The 25932-nt window shown below is 33.9% G+C and overlaps 1 protein-coding gene across 6 annotated transcripts in view; it reads right to left on the bottom strand.

Moving 5' to 3' along the window:
* LOC145291476 (uncharacterized) overlaps nt 1–25932 on the bottom strand; it is a 287324-nt gene that overhangs the window by 188248 nt on the left and 73144 nt on the right. For 2 of the 6 annotated variants that reach the window (XM_080137353.1, XM_080137358.1), the window contains exon 1: nt 21080–21140. The exons of the other annotated variants lie outside the window; for them this stretch is intronic. The gene's annotated coding sequence lies outside the window, so the exon portion shown is untranslated. Of the gene's footprint in view, nt 1–21079; nt 21141–25932 lie in introns of those variants that run through there. 6 annotated transcript variants of the gene reach the window in all.

The raw sequence follows: 25932 nt of genomic DNA, 5'->3' as shown, positions 1-25932 counted from the left end.
TGGGAGTGCCGCATCTGAAGAACAGTATTGTAGCTCTTTTACTAAAACTGGAAAAGTATTTATCTAAGCTAGCAGGGACACCTGGCATAGCCCAATTGTAAAATATGCTTAAATATGATATTGTAATTTATGCAGATTTCATATATATTATTACAGAGTCGATTTTCTATCAATTCTTATATATATATATATATATTTTTTTTTACATGAAAGTCACCACTTATCAAGGCCCGGAAGCCACTCAGGGATAAGGGTTATTGCGTGTACAGTAATCAATTGTAGTAATCGTTAGTAATGGAGATCTGATAAAGTGTCTTACTTAAGGAGGCGGTTTATCAGGAATTTGTTTATGTTGGACTTGAAGACATCCAAGTTGTAGTCAGGTGGGAAACAGGCAAACGGAAGAGTTCCACAGGTGTGCACTTCTAAGAAAGAAGCTTTGTTCAGGGAATCTGCATTTTGATTTAGGCATAGATAAAGAGTGGGGAAAATTACTGACAGTGGTTTCAGCTAGATGGATGTTTTTCCTGAAAAATTGGTGAGCAGGGACCAGAGATTTGAGCTCAGACGAGCACTTGCCATGGAAATAACGATAAAACAACGACAGGCTCGCAACATTTCTTCTGTGGGAAAGAGGTTGCAGGGAAGAGAAAAGAGCATCCCTCACTAGACTACAAAGTCTATTTTGTATTCTGTCAAGGCAGGATAGGCTGTTTTTAGCAGCTCCTGCCCTGATATGGCAGCAGTATTCCATCCTTGGACGCATTTGGCTTTTATATAGATAGAGAATTGCAACAGCAGTGAGATATCTACTGGAGCGGTAGAAGGATCCCACCATTTTTCCAGCGACCATGGCAACAAATTTGATGTACGTGTTCCCTTTCAGATCAGGAGTAAAGGTCAATCCTAGAAGCTCGTCAAAACAAAATATTATAAAGTTGTGATTTCAAAAATAAAAAAAATATATTCATATGACTTGGGTGCATCAGCTTGAATTGAAACCTAAACCAAAACTTATGAAGAAAAAAAAAAGTTATATATATATATATATATATATATAACCCGAGTTCTTTCAGCTATAATCGAAACTGAAACCAAAACTTATGAAAAATTCTTGATAAAATTATTTATTACTTGAAATGGAAGCTCATAACAATTAAATGACAGTCACTCAGAAGAAAAAAGATGTAAGCATAACACACAAAATAACACATACGTTATTGTATTAATATTTAGATATCATCTCTTTTGGCACGTTCTAATTTTCGATGAAGAGCGTTGAAGAAGGGGAGGGGGTAAAATGACCCTGATCATCAAAAACACTGAGTTCTCTAACACCGAACTAATCTTATCACATCATATCAGTGTGTATGCGTGTGTGTGTAGGGGGGAACCCAAGGTAAAACGTGTTGACAAAGATCATATGTAATGAGTGCATTTTTTTTAAATCAACATAAATGCTTCAGTAAATAAAGAACCAAATATCTTTATTGCGTAGATGACACGATCTGAAAACCTGCCATTTTTGTATGGCTTTCGCAACTTCGATACTGTTACCGTCAGATGTTTATTACAAATGCTCATCAGACTTTTGGTTATATATCTCAATTCATTTACCCTAGCAACACATGTATTTCGGTTGTATTGGGGCATTTACATAGCTTTACCTTACTAATTACACCTGTGCTTTTCACATTTCTTTGTATCATGTTCTATATTTGCGTCTTACGCTTGTCTTTAGCAAATTATCTACATGAGAATAAATGCATATAGATGTAAATTCAACAGTTTCTTCACCATTGTCCATTTTCTTATTTATTTCCATCTTGTATGCATACTTAGGAAAACAACACATAAGATAGTGAACACTTTAATTATATGTATGTGTGTATGTGTGTGTGTGGACTCATCAGAAAAAAATTCTCAAAGAGAAAAATGCATAATGATGTAATATGGAAAATTCAGGAAGTAGCAAACAAAACTCGTGTGTCTATGGAAGGTTGGTTGGTTGGTTGTTTTTGTTTTACGGCATATCAACCTTTTTCAGGTTATTTAATGCCGAATCTAGTTATTTTGAGGAACGATTTTTAATAGAGTATATATATTTTTTTTTAAGTCAGATTCTATTTAACCCATAGTTGGGACCCTAACAGGTACTACCACTCCGGGTCAGAGTGGACCTGGGAGCAATGGCAATTAAAGGGTGGCTCCACAGTCCCTAAGGACCGCAAGGTGAGGCATCACCATCGGATATAGTTTTAGGTCATATATGGAAGGAAATATCCAATACTGACATACAAATATTAATTGTTCCAGTGAATAAAACAGATGTGTAAAATGTAACGACATGTATTTTTTATAATAATTGGTAAGATGAATAAAATCTTGGACTCTAGAATAGCAAAATTGAAAATTATTGTTTGTTAATATATAAATATTATTAAAACAAGGTGATATATTCTAAAGATATCCATTCAATCTATGCATTTGTGTGACAGACTGACAATAATACTATTTCAAATTTTAGATCAATCGATACAGAAAGACTCATATGAAAATTATTAAATGAATATAAAATAGGATGTGTCCATTCAATTAGCATTGAAAATACCATTTACAAACTAAAGCATGACAGACCAATGGGTGGACAAAGCCTAGTATAATGGTCATGTTTATGTTTTTACACGTGTTGTCTATACACAAGTAAAAAGTATAAACAATAAAATGTGCTCGATTGCCAAAAATAAAACAAAAGTTCTGTGGAACCGACAAAGAATTTGTAGCATGAGTCACGAGTTACTTGTGTCTTGATGAAGTCACAACAAATGACAACCAGAAGAGATAATTAGTAAAAATTGCATGAATAGAAATAAGAATATTGTCCGATTGACTACAAAAGAAAAGAAAACGAACACAAAACGTATGAGGTAATTACCAAAATAACAAGCGAAGAAAGAGTAAAGCCATTCACACTTAATCTCGCCATTTAGTATCTCAGATCGTTTACATTTGGAAAATGGCCAATGAACCAAATGAAAGGCTGTGTTTTTAAATGCAAATGCACTAAAAGAGAAAAACATTCAGCGTTGAAATTGGAAGAAAAAAGTCTACTTTTTTTATTCTTTTTTCAGAATACACAAAAAAGATAAAAACTGGTAATTATTTTAAAAATCTAATAATACTAGCAAATAAATGCTCATTCTAGTCGTATATTTTTGATGGCAAGGAGCGAATTTCAAAGAGAGTGGATCTTGCAGCGAGTGCAAATTTTAACATTGGGGATAAACTGTTGCAAAACTTGGCCTATGCGGGCAAATAACCTATGCAAGCTGGAAGTATTTAACCATTATTGTCTATGCTGTATTTTTTTTTTACAAAGGAGTCACCACTTATCAAGGCCCAGAGGCCACTCGAGGATAAGGGTTAACGAGTGTTCAGTAGTCAATAGGACAATATCATAGTAATCTTTAGTAGTGGAAATTTGGTAAATTGGATTACTTAAGGGGCAGCTCATCAAGAACTTGTTTACATTGGACTTTTTTTTTCATATTTGCTGGAAATATTTTATCTTCAACAGTAAAGTTTGCACTCACTGCAAGATTCACTCTCTCCAAAAATTTCTCCTTGCCAGACGCCTTCGTTGGTTTGGTTATGCCCTTCGATGACACCCAGATGTCATCTGTGAGATCATCAATCCAACACCATCACCAGGCGGAAGGAAACGTGATGGCCAACTCAAAACCTGGCTCAGGATGGTATAGCAGAATGCTGAACTGATTGTGGGCCCTCATCTTTCTAGAGTCCGTCACTGGAACTGTGGATGACTTGTATGCACAATAGAAGCAGCCTCGGATCATCATACCTGATCAGCCAGTGTTCAGGATGTGGTGAATTTCTTGGAAAGAGCCAGCCTAACTGACCCAGGGTGAATGCCACACTTATAACTACATTATATGATTATATCATGATGAACTACAGAGATGACAATACTAAGTTTAGGAACGAACATATACTCAAAGGGGGTAATGCCTAGGAAAAATGTATCATGACGAATGAAAATATACTACATTACCGCCAAAGAAGAAGGTAAAGCCGAGAATGATTCTCCCCCTCCTCTCCATGATAACAGAACAGATACTACAATACTCCCTCCAATTAAGAGAAGGGAGGGCCTATCTTCCATAAAAAGAGAAGATAATGCCTGCTTGGGGCTTCGAGTGAGCAATAAATATAAAGAATTATTGCAGACATGAAACAAGATAAACTTATTAATATTTGCACATTAAAAAATGAAGGAAACTCCATTTTTTAAATTAATATTATAATAATTGAACCGTGCGCAAGCATATGATGTAATATCTTTAAACAAAAATGAACATAGTCGTATTCTAACATTTGTATTTTTAAGTTTTGGAAATGATGATATTGAACCAAAATGAAAGTGGAACATTCGCATGAGATACCTGTTTATGGCATATCAAACCTTTTTAGATTATTTCATGTGAAAACAATTATTTTCGTGAAGGTTCTGCAATATATCTTCAAATATTCAGTGTAACTTTATGTATAATTTGTTTTCGTACAGCAATTGCCAACTCGGCTAGGGATTGTCTACCACAAGATGCCGTTCAATGTCATACAAAGGACAGATTCTATTTAACCCATATATGAAATCCTGATAGAGCACATCTGGAGTAATGGTAACTATAAAGTGATGCTACACTCCACCAATGTTCTGAAAACTTGGCCCTGACCACTGAATGTAGTTTAATATCATACCAAGGAAATCAAATGAAAATCGTAGGCTTGTGCTAGATTGTAGTTATGTTCATAAATAACAACGCACACAATAATGAGAAAAGCAGTCAATGGATTGCTTGTTACATTCTAAACGTACCAACTGCTGACTAACTGCAAACCAATGATTAGAATACATGAAAGACATTTAGATAAAATTACAAAATGGTTTGAGTAAGAAAATATTCAAGAATACCAATCAAATATAATATTTGTCGTCTGCTTCATTTTACGGCATATCACCTCACTTGGGTTATTTAATACTTAATTCGATTTTAGTAAAAAGTCTATATCATGTCAAATGTATACAAATAAAACAGTAGGGGTGTGTGTGTGTGTGTGTGTGTGTGTGTGTGTGTGTGTGTGTGTGAGAGACAGAGAGAAAATATTTAATCTTATGGTAACTTAAACGGTTGAGAACACAGCTTGGGTGCTTAATATTTTGATTTTGATTCTAGCTGATGGTACTAAAGTCAATTTTTTTTTTTTTTATTTGAAAAAGGTACAATATAATATTCAATAGAGAATTGGCTCTGTAATAATAAATACAAAATCTGTACAAATTAAAATATCTTTTGCAACTGGATACTTAAATAGTTATTCGGGATATAAATGTCAAAATATTCGTTATTTACATATTTTTCAAATGTAATAAATATTTTGATTATGTTTGCTTAAAAACTTTCTTTTTTTTTTTTTTTAAATATCTATGGAGAGCAGGAAGTGAATCTTGTTACTGTTGCTTTCTTTATTTTGTCCTTTAGTCCTCAGATTTGATGCGTGAGGTTTCTGACAAAGGGGAAAGAGTTACAGTTTCCTGGTTAGAATCTATCAATAAAAACATTTCTTGTTGGTTAGATTTTGACTTTGAAGTAGTTGTTTTTGTTTTTTAAGCTCCTTACATCTAGTAGCTCCATGCCTTATCTAGGGCGATATCCATAAAATATATATATATATATATATATATATATATATATATATATATATTGATTATGTTTGTATAAAATAAATAAACATTTGAAGAAATTTAATGTCTGAGAATGTTTTTTTTGTATTATTTTTTTTTGTAAAGAAATGTATAATTTTTAAATATTTCTTCAGAAAAAGATAGCATAATTAGTACAAATTGTTAGTTTTATGTGTCCATTTAAATTTTTTTTAAAGATTTAAATGTGTTAGCACTAAAACACATGTATATACTTCGTCAGAAACAAGACAGCGCGCGTGCGTGTGTGCGAAGGTCACCTCAACCTAGTGCAGGTGAAGGTGGGTAGAAAGAAGGTTGGATAGAAATGAAATTGATGAAACTGTAATTCTAATCTAATAATAAGCAGAGTGGGGGTGGGGGGAGAAGAGAGAATGTATTAGTCATAGAATTAGTAATGAAAGGAAAAATATACATAATAAATGTGGTTTAACTTAAATTAAGCTATATTTCTTATTGTTAAATTGGTAAAGCTCTAGCCTGCGGATATTGAACTCCACGTGCAAAGTTACTATTTTGATTCATTTCTGTCCATACAAAAAGCTCAATATCCTTTCTGATAGAGCTTTATAGCAGGAAAAAATATTTCTTGCTTATCTTAACACTTTACTGCACTTGCACGGAATATCTGATCATTGGAAGTGTATTAATAAAATCCTTGCCTGCAACGACCCGTGGCATAGTAGATAAAGTGGTTGGTAAAATTCAGTTGCAAATTTCACTCTCATGGAGGTTGGAGGTCTAATTCTCAATGCAGGCGACATCCAAAATACAATGGCAAAATAAGACTTCTACTCAGACATGGCTGATGGAACGAGAACATGCTACCTTCACGGGTTAAATAAAAGGTTCCGTAAGAAATTCTGTGCAGATTCCTAAGGTCAGAGGTTACATCGACTGAAACTTTGTGAAATAACATTCAAAATGAGAACAGTAGTCCAAAGAATCCAGACAAAATATGAATAATCAATCCTCATCTGAAAAATTCAGAAACAATAATCAGGTTTCCTTTAACAAAATATATGAAATAATTTTTCAATGCTTGAATCAGTTATTTATTGGGTTAAGATGCTGTGAAATTCTTGCTTGTACTCTTTTTCTACATGCACATTGCAGGAATCAGATATCAGCACTTCCTCAAGCTAAGGTTAACAACGAGTTTAGATCGAATGGTAGATCAGTTTATCTGTCAGGTGACGGATTCCGTTTTTTCTAAATACATTCAATGTTGCATTGTATAAAATCTTTTTTGAGAATGAAAATCGAGAAGGGCAGAAAATACCCACTGAATTATCAATATTTGTTGTAGAACGATCTGATTTTGTAATTGAAGACACCAAACAGAATCAAAATAGAAATAAACTAATAGTATCTACCCGGCATTGCTCAGGTTGCTGTGAAGTCATTTTAATTTTTATTTGCATGCACATTTTATAAACTTATACAGAGAAAGAAATAAAATCTTAGTTGTAAGGGAGACAACTATTTTTATATTCTTAAATTAAAAATTCGAGTTATTCCCTTTTTCTGAATTTTAATTTTGTAATAATTTAAAAATGATCCATATTATCAGTTGTCCAGCTGAAATTATGTATTTTTTTTTTTTTTGGAACTGTATCAAAGCATGTAATTATAGTGCCAATAACATGGTACAACAATAACAAATGAAAATTTGCTAGTTAAAAATGAAAGTTGGATTTGTTAGCTTAAATGCTATTTAGATCAAAAATTTAACAAGAAAAGTTTATGTCAGAAAAATAATGTATGCATGTGTGTGCATTTATTGGATATGTGTTTGAAAAAATTCTCCCCAAAGTGTCTTAAAATATGATGAATATAATGTTAGAACTATGAAATAACGCTGACAATTATTATTCTGTTAGTAACGTCCATGGGAGTGGTGTCCACCATGTTGGCCTTAATGGATACAATTGCTCACTATGACATAATGATAAACTATGTAGAGTTTAAATCAGATTTTTTTTTCTTAAGACATGTAGCCGTCTGGGACAACTAGTAATATGATTATTTTTTAACTTTGACCGTAAATCAAAATCAGCAAGAGGAATAACTCATATTTATAATTGAAGAACAAAAAAAACTTATCTCCCTTACAACTAAAATGTTATTTATTTTTTTGTGTTAGTGAAACAAATTTGCAAACGAGTAAAAATTATAGAAACTAAAATGCCTTAACTGCATCCCAGACAACATCGAGTAGGTACAGAAGGTTATATATATATATATAAAATGGTGTTGCTCTTAATAAAAAAAAAGAAAATCTTACGAATATCAACGTAGATAAAGTAAATGAATTTAGATAAAAACTAGCAGGGGGTACCCAGAGTTGCTCGGGTGTTTGGAGGTAAATCAAAACTCTGGGCTTAAAATAAAAAAAAAGTTTTGGTAGGTGAGTATGAGAATCGAACCCGAACCAAAGTGTGAAAAAAAAACAAAAAAAAACATGCAACGTTAACCATTGGGCCACCGCGACATACAAACGGAAACATGTTTGAATTTATTTAATTACTTAGATTTGGCAGGTGCACGTTTTAATGACTTAATGAGGTCAACTTTGACTGCAGGGGTTTTTCATTTACTGCGAGAACGCTTTTTTTAGGTGCACGTTTTAATGAGGTCAACTGTGACTACGGGGTTTTCATTTTCATAAGATGTGTGTTGGGGGGAGGGGAGAGACCAGCTCCCCTTGTCAAATTTGAATAGCAATTGTTTGACATATTTCCACATTGATCAAAGCCGATTGCTTTCAAACATTTCCGGCGATCGCCACCGGAAAAATACTGCCAGAATAGGTGTCGCTTTTATTATAGGAAAAAGACTAATCTACACACGGCGAGCGAAAACTGTTGAATATTTATCTTCCTGAAGTCGAGCAAATTAAATAGACAGGCGAGCTCCGTTGTTAACTCGGAGATATTACAATTTATGTGATATAAAAAGTTTTAAGTTGGGAGCCGACCGACCGCTTCTCTGAAAAAAGCCTTTCTTGGACATACAGAAAAAGCAAACATACATTTTCGCTTTTATATATATAGATGACAAAAAGGAAAAATGAAACTCTCACGAGTTTACCAAAATCTTGGATACAATATATAAAGAGGAAACAGTAAGAAGTTTGTCAAATTAAAACAAAATTATATCTTTAATTAAAAGTGGTTAAATCTGCCCCACCTCCGGAGGTTCTACCATTCTTTTTTAAGGTGATTTATGTGTGAATGTCTTCAGGAAACAAAAAAAAGAATTTAGAGTGGAAGATTGAGTTCGCATATAAATATAACATAAAATTACCCCCCCGCCCCACCCATCACTGAACTCCAGATCATCATTTTTATTCAAAAGTAAATAAAATGTTGTCTTTATTATTTATTGAATGTCCAGCACAAATGCAAACTCCATATTATTGACAAAATAAATAAAAATAAAAAATATGATCATCCAATTCTTTGTAAAAGTATACTTGATAATGATTGTATTTGATCTTGGTATATTTTGTTTTCAATCTTTTCTCAAAGAGAGAGAGAGAGAGAGAGAGAGAGAGAGAGAGAGAGAGAGAGAAGCATATTTATATGATAGGTAGATGAAGAGCATACATTGAAGATCAAGTCATTATTTTTTTTATTTACAGACGAGAGAAGGAAAACAGAATTTCAAAATATCAAACAATTAGTCAAACCAACATTTTTATGTTTCACCCAAAGTTTTAAATAATAACAGTATTGTAAATAATCGGATAAGCAACAATCCCCCCCCCACCATCCAACAATTATGAGGTTGTTAAATAATAAAATGTTTTCCGACACAAAATCAGAATTGTTTGATAATATTTCTGAAAGGAGTCGTTATTTACATATTTCAAACTGTTTTTCTCGTCTTGGTTGTTGTTTTCAATGTTAAAACTCTCGAATGGCTTTTAGATGCCTTTTGTTAGAATTTGAAACTTTTTGTGAATTTCAAACTGAACCCAGTATTTTATGCATTAGAAGTAGATTGATCTTATACTATGTCATTTAGTTATCAAGTATCAATTCATTTAAAAAATAAAAAGTTTTTAATTTATTCAACAGAGATACCACCTCTAAAGTAGAATTCACTCTTGAGTATCTCTTAATCAGTACTGAAACAACGTAAACATAAAAATTAAGACGTGTAAAGTTATGCCGGATATTTCTTGGTAGTAATGTACTTTTCAAGTGTAGAGATAGTTAACATACACTTATTTATCTAGGATGATTAATACAAGATGACCTTAACGTCAGCTAAAAGTAAAACTTCATGTGAAAAGTAGAAAGTCGATTGATTAGCATAACCAAATGACATTGGAATGATTTGAAGTTAAATACAGTTAAGTTGCAGGTCACATAAGTTCCTGAGAAATAGGAAAGAAGAGTAATAGTCATTATCTGCTTATGAAGATTATTTAAGCAACTTTTAGAAAGAAACTTGAACTCCTTTAAGGAAATTTAAATCCAGTTTAGTGCTAAAAATCGCCATCATGTCCTTCAAAAATATACCAGTCTCTCAAAAATATGAATACCAGCTGAGGTTCGCCTTGGCACCATTCCAGCAAAAAAAGGACAGGCTTGTTAAGTGCACAAACCTTTTTTTTTTTTTGTTGGAATAGGGTATGGTTCAGTTCATTCATAGGAAGTGCATCTTTTCAGTTTATTCTTAGGAAATGCTCTTCCCTCATGATGGTGTTACTGGCTTACTGCCGATTTCCTGAAACGCACCTAATAGGGAATGCTGACAATGTTGTTCTCAGCTATATTTCTACCCAACAAGTGTACCCCTTTGGAGAAACTAAATTTTCCCACTTTCCAGCCTCATGCCACAAGCAAGTAAATCAAACAAGTCTTATAAAAAAAACAAAAAAAAAAAAACAAGTGAAAATTTTCAACCTTTGCCCTAAAGACGAATGTGACAGTTTATTAAAAAATAACTCAACTTAGCAGGTGGAGGGCGCAAAAAACGGCCTCCTACAAGGTTCACTTCTGGTCCCCACACTGTTCAACACATATACAAATGACATGCCAACATTTCCCAATGTCTGCATGTGCCTTGTAACTAAATCAAATCACTTCAAAATCAAAGATTGATTGATGCAAGCGCTCATGACAAATGGTATCTTAACCCAAACTCAGGTAAATTTAAGGTGTGTTCATTCCATTTTAAGAACCATCTAGCTTAAAAGTTGCCCAACATCACCAGAGTTCTATCTTTGGCTAGTAAACGAAAATATTTAGTTGTCAAAGGTCAACTAAAGATAAATTTGTCCATAGAGCCCTGATCCCATGGGAAGGTGAAGTCTTGGAAAACACTCCATACCCAACTTATCTCAACATACAGAACTGTCATACAGAACCTACGTTGAGAAGCTCTGCAAGCAGCTACTGACACCCAACAGTTTACTTATGACTCTAGCTAACAACTTTTGGGGAGCTGAGGCATAAATTCTATGCCTGTCAGCTTTAGCACTATGCTACTCACCTGCAGAATACTGCAAAGTGGCATAGGCCCGTTCTGTTCAAGCTATAAGTGCAAAGGTCGATGTAGAGCTCAACAAGGCATGCAGGATGATTACTACCAACCTGAAATCAACAAACCTGCCACCTGATTACAGGATGTCCGGAATCACTCCACCACAAATCCATTGAGAAGCAAAGGCAGAGTGTGACAGGCAGAGCAGTGACTACCATCTCACAAGAGCTTTGCCAATATCACAGATCTTGGATGAACAACACCAGCATCCTTCCACCTGTGTTGGTGGAATGAATCAGTCAAAGACAACAATGAGTCTCTTCCGGCACCAAAAGAAGACCTTCCAGCAGACTCTGTACTCTCTAGGAAAAAGTGGGTCACACTCAACCAGGCCCGAGCAAAGGTTGGCAAAACACGGAACAACCAGTACACTGCCTGATGATGGATCACAAGATGGAGTGAAACATTATGATGGACTCCACTTATCTCAACTTGATAGATTTGCGAAGTTGAGAAGATAAAATTGTCTAAGAATTAAATACAATACGTATTTAAGGCAAAATTAATTGTCTTGGATTCTTAAAATAATTTCCAGCATTATTAATAATGTTTACCCGTTTATTTTTATCGCTTATGTTTGAATTCATGCTTTGAAATATGAAATAAATCAAATCTTGGAAGTTATTATTTTATTAACGTAATATTTTCAGCTCTGTTTTTAAGAAGAATCAAATAGTTCAGTTTGTAGAACCTCAGACTAAAGATCTTAAGGTTTTAGTTTCCGATTAGCCCATCTTATTTGTTAAAAATTTATTTACTATTAATGAAATATTCTCCATTTCTAAAAATTGCTAAGCTCTTTATTTCGAAATGAAATGAAATCTGCAATGTATTTATTACATTGATCTTGACCAAAAGGCCAAGTATAAAGTGTAGTATCTGTTCTTCAGATGCTGCACTTCCATTTCTTGTTCTCTTTCGGTGGAGGAGAAATCCTTCACGACTGAGACAATTTTTATTTTTGTACCTTTTCTCCACTTTAAAAAACGACCCTGGTGTCTAACTCTGTCCCGTGGGGAGGCATAGTAAATAGGTACATAAAACAATGGCAATAATAACCATAGGAAGAATGAACATTGAAGATTTAAAAAAAAAAAAAAAAATGGACCTTATAGTGGTTGTTGCTCAGAAATGAAACCTGATTGCTGGTTTATAACTGCTGGTCATAATTACTGTCTGCGTTATCAGCTAGTTTCCTAAAGACATAATTGCTTAAATGGCATGGTATTGTCTGTCATCCAAGCTATTCATACACTTCAAAAAAACTATTATAGTAAACGGTTTCTGGAGGTCAAGAGGAAATTAATCGTTTTGTTCTTTTCGTTATATGTGACCTAGGACTTACAATTTTAGACTTAAAATTACCCAAGCTTTGTGATTTGCCAATTCTACAATAATATTTTCCAACCAAATAATGCTTATTTAAAAAAACAATTTGTTTCCCCATTTTTCTATCCTGTGAGCTCACAGGATGTAAACAATGTACTAAACTAAAAATAGTTCTTTTAGTCATTAGTTTGTACGGAGTAGTACTAATTAGAGTGAGATCTATTAAATCCTAATCTCCTCTTTGTATGTTCTCACACATTTTAAGCAGTTTGGCTGGTAATAAGAGAGAGAGAAAAGGTTTAAATCGTAACTAATTCATTTAAAATTACATTCAAAATGTTTTATTTGAAACCTTGTCAGATTAAAAATAGATCCAAAGTTTAGTTGCACTCAAAACTAAAATAAAATCACTAATAATAGCTATCACAAACCAATCAGTTTAGTGCAAAGAAATGGGTTAATATAGTGAAAGTCACATTTTCACCCTATTATCAAACTGTTTGTTTCTTTCTTAACATGGTCAAAATCTGATTTTTTTTTTAATTACTATTAAAAGAAAATCTAGTTTGATATCTACTGTACTATTATGAAAATTTAATGTGTTAGCTGTTGAAATCCATCTTTTAATATTAATTTCAACAGCTAACACATTGAACAGTCAAATTTTGTCTTTTGTGTCAGTTTTGTGTATATTTTTTTTTTAGAGGTAATGAGATTTAGACCGATTTGATTTGAGGTGACATTCACCCATGATGAGTTGAGCTGGCTCCTCTCATAGTACAGTGTCCTGAATGATTGCAGACCATGCATGACAGTCCACAGTGGCAAAGATAGTGATGGACAGCCAGTCCTGAGACCAGCAGCCAACACCAGAGACTTGTGGACTAGAGCTATGTTTGATGTAAGCTTTAATGGTATGCAACCATGTTTTCAGCTGGCCTTCTGGGCATTTTCATCAACCTTGTGAACACGCTAACAAATGAGAATTTTCTGAATTTTAGACAGTCTTGATCAAATTTATATTTCAAAAACTTGAAATTAAAGTTATGTAATTTTACAAAAACAAGCTGCAGTAGCTTAACCTGATCAACGGCCAAAGTTATTTTTAAAAGGTAACATTAAAGATGAATGTGTAGGCTGACCACTCTTGACGGGTATAGCTAGTTATAAAAATATAATGCTTGCATCTATCTATATAGACAATAAATAAGTTGCAATTAGTGTGCATGCCATTACATAAAGAACAATATCTTTTTGTCGCCCATGCAAATGATGGAGTCATTTATTTTGCAAGCATAATGTTTGATAGTTTACCTGAAACTCTCATAACAGTAATAGGTGTGCTCAAATCATTCTATATGTTTGATAGAAAGATATTTGTAATTCGTATGCATATCATGCAGTTAGTCTAGATCTACAGCAGCTGGTAATATAACATATATAGTTATCGTTCTGTATTTTCAAATCGATACTTGATTCAGATTAGCCTGTATATTTTTTAAATCTTCCATTATGTTATATTTCATTCTGCATCAGTGAAAATACTTATTCCAAGATTGTTAGTGTGAAAACATTTTCACTCACTGAATATTCTTACATGATTATTTCCCTTTTATGTGTTATAAATTATTTCCTTTGATTTCTATATAAATATCTAATTAATTAAAAGTAATTTACTTCCAAGTAACTAATTTCTCACCGTACTTTGATTCGTGAAAGCAATTCTACAACAATTTTGGGTGCTTGTGCAGTATAATAGGATTTCAAATAAATGCATTTTAGATAAAACCCTATTACGTACTTACGTGTCATATCAAAATTAGTAAAAATTCCCAAAATCATGAAAAATGACAGAGTGAAAAAATAATTATGATTAAAATTTTTTATTTAATCCAGTGGCGGTAACTGCCATCAATGATTTTCAGAAAATAATTGTAATTCATCATATCGAAATAGAAAATGGCAGACTACTTAATATCTACAGCTTTTTTTATTTTTTGCAAAAAAAAAAATATAAAAAAAAAAAAAATAGTTCTAGTAGATTTTCTACTTTGTAATTTTTACTAATTTCGACATACCACATAAGTATGTAACAGTGTTTTACCTGAAATGTATTTTTTTTTTTTTTAAATCCCATTATATTGCACAAGCACCCAATTTTGAATATAGTACCTACTCTGACTTTGGTTTTATATGTTAGCATTATAGAAAGCATTCGCCCTTAATGATGTTGGCCTTAACAGAGCAGAGAGGGAGAAAATAACAAAATATCAACAATTTATGTACGACATGAAAAGAAACTGCAATCTTAAGGTATCAATCAAACCAGTCATTATAGGAGCAACAGGGCTAATGAAAAAGAATTTCAAAAACTATCTGGCGAATATACCCCGTGAACCAAGTGCACAAGAAATACAAACAATAGCACTTAAAGGGGATGGTTAGAATCTTAAAAAGATCTCTCGGTTGGAGTAACTAAACTAATGGGAGAATGTTTGGCATCCGGTAGAATGCCCCATCCCAGCAAAAACAAAGTGATAAGAAAATTAAAACAAAAAAATAGAAAGCATAGTTGGACGCATTATTATAGAAAACAGTTATGATGAAGTTGGACCTTCGTCATAATTTACATCATTGTTGTTGAGCGCTATTTTATACAATCAAATGTTTTTTTGAACAGACAACACAAAAATGATTCTTGGCTGAATTTGCAGAATTCAAAAGTTTTTGTAGAAATCAGATAGTCAGGATATTGATGTGTAAGGTGATGGAATAACCAGTGGAACTACAAAAAAACTAATAACTCATCTCCATCGTACTGTATATCAATATTCTATGGCTGACTGGGATAGCTTCCAAACATTTATATCAGATATATCTCCGCAATCCATGTTCAAAAAGAATGTGTTCTCTATAGTATTGGACCGGACTGAATGGTTAATTGTTAGTATTGACCGCTTCATATCCTTTAAGAAATTCCTGCAAAAGCCCAATAACCAGTCATGGTTCACCCCAGAATGTGCCGTTGCCATTACGCACAGAAATCACTATTTCCATTGCTCCCAACATAACAGATCTTGTGAAACTAAAGCCACCTTTAGGACTGCCAGCAAAAGAGTAATAAAGAATGCAAGAGATTTGTATCCTCAGTACATCAAGTTTAAAATAGCTGAGCAGTGGCTTGGTTCCCACCAGTTTTGGTGAATAACAAACAGAATCTTACCATCATCAATGGACCTGAGATAATCTTGTCAGCATCTGACAAAGCCAAACTCTTTGCCAAGAACTTTGCAGCAAATTCTACCATTTGCGATCAGGGCCACTTACCCCTTGTATTTCCTCCTGTGACTGAAAAAACACTATGCAACATACAAATATTTGTATGTGATGTTGTCAAGCTTATCAAAAACCTTGATTTCAGTAAAGGAACTGGCTCCAAATGCATTCCAGTCATAGTGCTCAAAAAGCTTCAACTGGAACTAGCTCCCATACTTACAAAGCTGTTTAAACTTTGCCTTAAGGAGAAATGCTTCCCAATACCCTGGAAAACTTTCTCAGTCTGACCCGTATTTAAAAATTCCGGAGATTGGTCATCTCCTTCTCAATACAGATAAATCAGTCTCCTGTGCGTCATGAGTAAGTTGCTGGAATTTGTGATTAACAGAGAAGTGGTCAACCACCTTAGCAAAAATAATCTGCTCAGTGATATGTTTTCATTCTGCGAGATCTATAGCTGATTTAATAACTGTTATATCACACAGGATTAGTGAATCTCTTGACAGGGGCTTCGTTTCTAGAGCAAAAGTTCTTAACATATTAAAGGCTTTTGACAGACTATAGCATAAAGGTCTTCTTCACAAGATCGCCAGCTATGGAATAGCTGGAAATGTCCTCTCAATTATTAAATCCTTTCTCTCTGATAACTTCATAAAAAAAGTCATTGATAGGCAGAAATCAGAAACTCATAGTATTAATGATGGCATCCTTCAAGATTCCATCCGGAGTCATAGACATTTATGCAAATGACACCAGTCTATGGCAACACTTCAAAAGTCAGCAATGACCAAGATCTTCCTGTTTCCCTCTCTTGTGATCTGGAGAACATGGTGCAATGGGGAAAAAAGTGGCTGGTTAATTTTGATTCATCAACGCTTCTCTCCTTTTATCATAATCACTGACCCTCATCACACCCCAACTGAAATGAATGGTTCTCGTCTTAAACTTCTGGGACTGACTTTCACCCCTGATTTGAAATGAAACACATACATCAAATTTGTTGCCAAGATTGCTGGAAAAATGGTTAGCTCATTACCGCTCCAGTAGGTATCTCACTGCTGATGCAATTCTCTATCTATATAAGAGTCAGGTACATCCTAAAATGGAATACTGTTGCCACATTTGAGCAGGAGCTACTCAGCGCACCATATCCAGCTTTGACAGAGTTCAAAACCGGCTGCAATCTCTTTCCCACAGAAGAGATGTCACAAGCCTGTCTCTGCTCTATTGTTATTTTCATGGCAAGTGCTCCACTGAACTCCAACCTATGCCCTCTCCACTTGCCAAACTTTCACAAAAAAACACTTGACTAGTTACAACCACTATATACGATTTCCCCCACTCTCTATCTGTGTCTAAATCTAAACAAAGCTTCTTTCCCAGACCTGCCCGCCTGTGGAACACTGTTCCACTGGCCTGCTTCCTGTTTGAATACAATATGGTAGCCTTCAAATCCAATGTAAGCAAGTTTTTGTTGAGCCATCCTCATAAACAATAAAATTCTACCCAATTTACACCATTAACGATTACTAAACTACCTCATTACATTCATTAACCATTATCAAGGCCTAAAAGCCACTCGAGGATAAGTAGTGGGGGAGAAAAAAAAAACAAAAACTTGAGCCATCCGAAACTTATTCTCAGCACATTATATTTTCATATCAAAATAAATCAAAATATTTTTTTAACCCAACAAAAATATTTTTAATGGAAATATTCTAAGACTGAGTTTCATTATTTTTTCTGACGTAAGCATTGTTTAAATTTGAATTAAAAATCAGCAGATTTTTTTTAGAATAAACAAACATTTGTTTAAAATAAATAAAAAACGCAAACTGATTCTATTCTTGAAGATGGTATTATATCGCCAAAACTTAATTGACTCAATCAATAAATGTTTGTTTTTCTTAAAAATAAATAAATAAATAAAAATAATAATCTGTGTTGTGCTGACTTGATATTGAAATTTACAAATTTCAATTTTTATGTTGCTTCTACTAAATTAATGTTATATACAACAGTTTACTGAGCAAGTGGTTGGGTTTTCAATTTCAGCATGAACACTTGCCATATCTACTTAAACTAAAAAGCTGTAATGTGAAATATCTGGATGTCAATGACATTTGCTGCCAACTTGTTTGACAAAAGTTGTAAAATATAAAGTTTGGAATTTTAAATATGATTTTTTTTTCTTGTAATTTCAATATTTTTTCTTTCTTTCAAATCTTAAATATTTGCAACTTTAATTTAACACACAAACAGCAACATATTTTCTTTGTTTTTTGCTTGTTAGTCATTTATTTTTTTTATTTTTTACATATTTGTAACTATTTCTTTCAAGTCATAAAAAAAGTTTTTGTATTTTGAAAATAAAGACTGGTGTCATTGATTTTCTAATAAAGTATAATTTAAAATATATTTCATTTTCTAATGAGTGTTAGAGTCCCAGGGAGCATTGCTAAAGTAAAATACTGTTAATGTAGAAATCGGAAAGGAAAGGAAGAGCTAGAAATGAAAGTGAAATCGATAAGTTTAACATAAAAAAAAAAAGGTTTCAAAGTGTTTATTTAAATATTAAATCTTATAAATTTAATGAACTTTTAAATGGAATAAAATGGAAGGAGAATTTATTGACAAAGCAATAGCTGCAGAACCATCCCAAGATTTGCAAAGATGCCAGGGAGACCAGATGAAGACGTGGTTACACACTATCAAAGCAGGCATCAAACCTAGTTCTGGTTCACAGGTCTATGGTGTTAGCTGCCAGTCTTGGAACTGGTTGCCCATCACTATCTTGGCTGTGCATAGTCTGCATTTATCTGCGACGCTGTGTGTCCTATGGAAGAACCCAGCTCAACCTATCCTAGGTGAATGTAGTCTCAAGTAATATATCAATCAACCACTGACTGCATCAGATTCTTGCAAAAACATTTTTAGACTTTATGGCAAGGCAAGCGTAAAATTGGCTGCCCAAAGCAGAGATGGAAAAAAAGCATTGAGGCTGAGACCAGGGCTGCCAGAATGACATGGGCCGAACTGAAGAGGACCAGCCAGGACCGTGTCCATTGGAGGAGCATCATTGCGACCCTATGTTCCCCAAGGAATAAAGAGGCCTAAACTAAACTAAACATTTATGGCTTAATTTTTGTGTCTGAGCGAATCACTTTTTTAAAAAAATTAATAAGCGATACATCAACCAATTAACATGCAACAAGTTAAAATGTATTATCAATAATACATACTAACAACAGAATCTGTTTTGTAATGAAATCTGTGTGATTACATTATATCAGTAAAAATATTGAAATAAGACAAAAATAAGAGAAACTCCCGAGTTCGACAAGATACACCTGAAGAAGGTCAGAGGTTATATTGACCGAAACATTGTGCAAATAACACTCAAGATAAGAACAGCATTCCAAAGAATCCAAATAATATGAATAATCAATCCTCATCTCAAAACATTCAAAAACATAAGACAAATCGTTTCAAAATATCACTTTTGACCCTTCCATCCAGCACGGCCGAGATTGAACTCACTATACGAGTTTGTATTGTAATTCAAATCTTGTCAGTAGCTGAATACTTGATGCTTTGCAAGGGCTATCAAGGGTATTTTTTATCATGACGCCATCACTAAACCGGGACTCTCTTAAGCCTACCACGGCTTAAGAGAGTCCCATCTATACTCAAGAGAAGAATAGACCGTGATAGTTTCTCAAACTGGTATTTAACCTCGTGGTAAAATACCAAATTATACTAAAAATAAAAATTAAAAAAAACAAAAAAAAAACAAACAAACTATTTCTTACTCTTATGGCTTGACAGCCCAACTGGTTTTCAAAGTACAGGTCTATACATGGTCCAACAAGTGAATGAGTGGTTTGTTTATGTTTGTGCGTCACTTGCATGCTAATTTCCGTCATGTGTAGGTTTTATGATTAAAAAATTTATTGCATAAAAAAATTCTGGCAGTAAATGGATAAAAAATGGAAAATATTGCATTAATGATAAATAGTAAGCTCCAACCAATAAAATGTATGCCATGACTAGAAATCAAAACGAAAACCTTGAAATCTTCATTTTTGATGTTCTATAACCGATTAATAAGTAAAACTTAAAATAATTACAACTTTGGCATGACATCATAGATTCTATTTATGTCAGGTTTCAAAACATGAATTCAAGCATAAGTAATAAAAAAAAAAAAAATAGATGGGTAAACATGATCAATAGTGTTAGAAATTATTTCAATATTCCTAAGAAATTTATCTAACTTTAATTATGTATTTGCGTTAACAACAATTTAATGAATTAGAATTTGTGCCTGTAGACAGTACAATTCTAGTTAAAGCAAAAAAAAAAAAAAAAAGGACGTAATAACTAAATCAAGAAAGTAGCTGTTGCAGGTAGATATCAAAATTTAATTATAATTAACGCTGTCGAGTTTGCGCCACAAACACTACCTTGAGTTCTAAAATTTTAAAAAGATTGGACTACAGATCAGGTCTGAGACAGCTTCAGCTAGTAATAAGTCATATGCTATATATTATTTATAGATTTTTATTATTTTAAAGAGGATGAGCACCTTTCTCAAGCATCTATGAATTCAATGTTTTTATATGAACATGATCAAAACAATTCTATAAAGAAAAAGCGAAACATGGAGAATGTTCCTCTCTCTTTCTCTCTATATATATATGTATGAGAGGGGGAAAAAAACACAAACTGATTCCATGCCTGAAGGTATATCATCGAAATTGATTTGTTTTTCATTTTTACATAAATAAATGTTTATTTAAAAAAGAAATCTGCTATGCATTGGTTTCTAATTCAAATAACGTTTACATCAAAGAAAAAAATATATATATATACTTTTTATTTGTTTTACATAAGCATTAATATGTCACTACACATTCATGAGCATGTTTTGGTCAGCCAGTTACAAGTAACTAGAGACCTTTTCAGGCGATATTGCGTATATAAAAGTCTTATGGGCTAAATTTTTCTTTTATCTTTTGTATAAGCAATATTACCTGTAGAAGTCTCTAGTTACTTGTAACTGGTTGACCGAAACATGCTCAAGAACGTGTAGTGCATATGTAAAAAAATAAAATAAAAAGTATATCTTACCCTACTTTGGTATTGAGCACTCTTGCATTAAGCTCGTTAAAACTTCATTGGTTCCTTACCTCTGAAAAATATTAACCTGGAATTAATTTATATATATATATATATATATATATATATATACATACACACACACACAGTACAACCATGGAATATGGCATTAATTCATTCTGGGGTTGGTGAATCGCCATATGGCGGCACATAAGCAAAATTTTATACAGTACATATTAAAAATTAGTAACAAAATACAGTACAGTATATAATACACATGTATATAATCAAATAACACCGTAAACCAGGGCAAATACTGTATCCAGAGTCCAGAAAAACATTGTATTCCACATCGTAACCCGAAAAACCCGTATACTGAGGCCACTGTATCCCAGGTTTCTACTGTACTTTTTTTTTTTTTTGCAATTGTTTTTGTATTAGCTTTGCCGCCTGAAGAGGTCTCCAGTTACTGGTAACTAGCTGACCAAAACATGGTCATGACTGTGTAGCAACATATTACTGCTTATGTAAAAACAAATAAAGAGTATGCCCTGCTCTACTTCGGTATTGAACACTCTTGTATTAACCTCGTTAAACTTCATTAGTTACTTAACCTCTGGAAAACAATAACCTCAGATTAAAGTCCTTGTGAGTCGTGGTCGTCAACTAAAACAAGATACTGATATTTTTTTTTGTTTTGAACCTTCTCCATTTTGTAGTTGAAAGGAGGAGGAGGAGGAATCTCCCTCTCCCAGACTCAGATCCTACATCCCTGATAAGATCCTATAAAGACCTTAAGTGGATTAAAGTTTATGGGATGAACTAAAACGTCTAAACATAAACATTACATAAATATAAAAACGTAACCCTGATGTTATGAGTTGGTGAGGATAACTCAAGGTCTCCTACTTGATGTGCCGCTACTGTGTTGTGGAAAGCAGACTTTCAATTCAAATCTGTTTCCTTATATTTACATGTAGCAAATAACAACGCGGATTCCATGAACAAAGCTTTTTTCTTAGAACTGCACGCCTGTGGAACTCTGATCCGTCTGCCTGCTTCCCTCCGGACTACAACTTGGATGTCTTCAAGTCCAATGTTAACAAATTCCTAATGAACCGCCCCCCCCTAATTAAACACTTCATCAAATCTCCACACTAACGTAATGTACTTGCAATAACCCTCATCCCTGAGTGGCTTCCGGGCCTTGATAAGTGGTGATCACTGTGTAAAAAAAAAAAAAAAAAAAAATATTACAGCTTAAATGTTTTTAAAATATTGTTACTTTTTTTGGTATATTTAAATAACATTAAATTTCTGTTCCATAAATTTGTTTAACCATTCAAATTAGACCACCACCCCTCCCCTGCTCACTTTTTATGAGATATGTGATTACATATAAGTTTTAGACATTTCTTCACATAAACTGCCTGGGATATTCCTGGGCAAGGTATTAGCCTTTACCCCTACCTCACTACCTCAAAATACAACTTTCCAAGTCCTTTCTCAGGTTTTGTTTCAGCCTATCCTATTTCCCAACCCTATCTAGCATCACCAACCGTCCTGGTCATGACACAAAACTGCATCACATAATAAAGTCTCACTTTAGCAGCTTTGGTGAGTGTGGAGTTATCCCACAGTTATCAATACTGACAAGTCCAATCTTAATCAGGATGGTACTATCTGTCAGAGTCCAATCTTTAGGTTAAGGAGAAAGTAGCAGTTACAGACTATTTGTTTAGAAAATATGCTTTCCAAAACAAATTAATCTACAAAACATTTATGTTTTAACAAAATGTCCCAACAAAGGTTGACATGCTGTAAAATCAAATGTATTTAGAGTTGTTAATTAAGTCACCCACCCTATGGTTGCCCTCCCTAGTAAAACCTAACGATCCCAGCATATGTTTTATCATTGAGATTTTTTATTCCTTTTATTATTTTACAGCAATATTTCATGTCTATTTTTTATTCTGATAAAAATAACACATACAAAATATGTCACACGTTATCTTATCAATATAAAATGCCAATTCAATCTACTAAACAGGTTTTGTTTTTTTTCACTTATAACAATTTGCATAATAACTATGAGTGTGTGGGGCTAATGTAGGAAAGTGAAATTTTATGTTAATTTGAAAAAAAAATAAACGGAAACCTACAATACAGACAAATCGGTTAGATCTAGGACGAATTCACGTTTTAAAAAAGAAATAAAAGTCTTAAATACTGAAATTAAATAAATTAGCAGGATGTGTTTTAAGACTGTCACTGATATCAATGTTGATCATTATCATATTCAGCTTGCATGCATTGAACAGCTTCTATAAATAGACTTCCAAACTTATCTATCTCCGGCTAGGCGTTTATTTACCATTCCTCTCACATAAACCCTTATCACTTTCTCCCATGTTTTTCTTCACCTTCCTCTGCCAACTGACCTTGCTACCTCACTCAACTGTTCTACACCTACTAACCCAAGAATTGTCATCAATTCTTTCAACGTGACTGAACCAACTAAGTCTCCTGTTCTGCACACATTTCTCTATACTCTACAAATATAATCTTTCTATAAAGTCATCAGATCTAAGCCTGCTTTTTAAGACTCATTCCACATTTATCCTATCATTCCCCTCTACGCAACACATATCCTCAACCCTTACTAGCTAGACTCCACTTCCATACATAATCACACTGTGCACACATGAATAGTAAACTATTCTCTTGGTCAACATGTTTTGACAAGCTTCTGGGCTTGACCTTTACTCCTGATCTGAAATGGAACATGTACATCAAATCTGTTGCCAAGGCCACTGGAAAAATGGTGGGATCCTTCTATCGATCCAGTAGATATCTCACTGCTGATGCAATTCTCTATCTATATAAGAGCCAGGTACGTCCAAGGATGGAGTACTGTTGCCACATCTGGAAAGGAGCTGCTAGAAAGGACTTATCTTACCTTGATAAAGTTCAAAATAGACTTTGTAGCCTCGTAAGAAATGTCCTTTTCTCTTCGCTGCAACCTCTATATCACAGAAGAGATGTTGCGAGTTTGCTTTATCATTATTTTCATGGCAAGTGCTCGACTGAGCTTCAATCTATGGTCCCCCCCCTCACCAAACTTTCACAAGAAACACTCATCTAGCTGAAAACATTATCAATAATTCCCCCCCCCACTCTTTATCTGTGCCTAAACCTAAACATAGATTCCATGAATAAAGCTTCTGTGGAATTGTCTTCCATTTTCTTGCTTTCCAGCTGACTACAATATGGTTGTCTTCAAGTCCAACGTAAACAAGTTCTTGATGAGCCATTTCACTTAAGCTAACAAATTTACCGAATTTCCATTACTAACGATTATTATATTGTCCAACTGACTACTGTACACTCTTAACCCTTATCCCCGAGTGGTCTCTGGGCCTTGATAAGTGGTGTTGCCTATGTAAAAAAAAATAAAAATAAAAATAGTGCCGTTCGTCCAGCGGAATAACAAAGACCATCTGCTCGTCATGGAGAGGAAGTAGGAGGTTATCATTGATGAATGCAGAGATGGCTGATATGCGCAGTCTGCACCTGCAAAGTTTTGCTGTAGTGGAGACAGGCAATGGTAGCAGGTGCTGGGGCTTCAAAGCATTATTTATTCTTTCTGTCCTGTCTGCATTTATCTGCAACAGCTTTCCTATAACTTTCAAATTAGTGGGCACTGTTGTGAACAGTGACCCGCCACTTGGTCCTATCTAAAGCTGTCTGCTCTCATGATAACGAGTCAATGTGGAAGGGTTTCAGTGATGCTTTAGACTGTCTCTAACTCATTTCCTCTGGTTGTCATAGGAGCGCTGGTCATGCTGTAGTTCACTAAACAAAAACTTCTTGGGTATTCTGTAGTCTGGCCTGCGGGCTACATGATCAGCTTAAGAAGAGTAAAGCTTTGCAGAAATTCCCAGAACCTGTTCCATTCACTTGTAATTCTTGCAATCACACTGCCCTGTTCATGATCATTTTGCTAATTCCTACCCTCTGATGAGAAGGAAAGTATTTCTTCGAAACTCTGCGGATTAAGGACTATCCATTTATTTAGTGTTTCCTTTTCAGATTAAATATGTTTTTAACTCATTTCAAAGTGTTTTTTAACATATTTTATTAACTGTTTGCTCATAATATAAGCTCTATTTCCTATTTGGTTTTATCGAGCTTTTTTACCTGACTGAGATAATTTTATAAATATTAATTCTTTAATATTTATAATTTACTTTAATTTTACCATCTTGGATCATTTTGGTAAATTCAATTGTAATTTTCATTTTATATATATATATATATATATATATATATATATATATATATATATATAGAGAGAGAGAGAGAGAGAGAGAGAGAGAGAGAATTAAAATAGTAGCATTTGTGTGCGTGTGTACAACTCTCCTACAGCCCACACCACTTGACCGATCATGACCAAACCTAACAAGATGATGGTCTCCTACCTAGAGATGGTGTACATCATTTTCCAAGGTAATGGCTAAAGGTCAACGCCAGAGCCTATGTATATATACTCTCCTATAGCCCACACCATTGGACTGATCACGACCAAACCTCACATGTTGATGGTCTCCAACCTAGGGATGATGCACACCATTTTCCAAAGTCAAAGGTTAAAGTTATATTTGGTGCGGCTCTTTATAAACTCTCCAACCTAGGAATGGTGCACACCAAGTTTGGGTTTGCCACCATTGCCGGCCAACTTCTTTATGAATTTGAATCAGATCACCCTTCTCCACCCCCATCCACTCAACCAATCTTAGTTCATAGTTGGATTTCAGTCACTTCAGTAGGTAGTTAAAAAAAAAAAAAGTTAAAACATCTTAAGC

The sequence above is a fragment of the Euprymna scolopes genome, chromosome 12 (genome assembly GCF_053919585.1).
Source record: "Euprymna scolopes isolate OS-2025 chromosome 12, ASM5391958v1, whole genome shotgun sequence".
Lineage (NCBI taxonomy): Eukaryota > Metazoa > Mollusca > Cephalopoda > Sepiida > Sepiolidae > Euprymna > Euprymna scolopes.
Note: the sequence above shows the minus strand (reverse complement) of the source record. Positions and strands in the feature narration are given on the sequence as shown.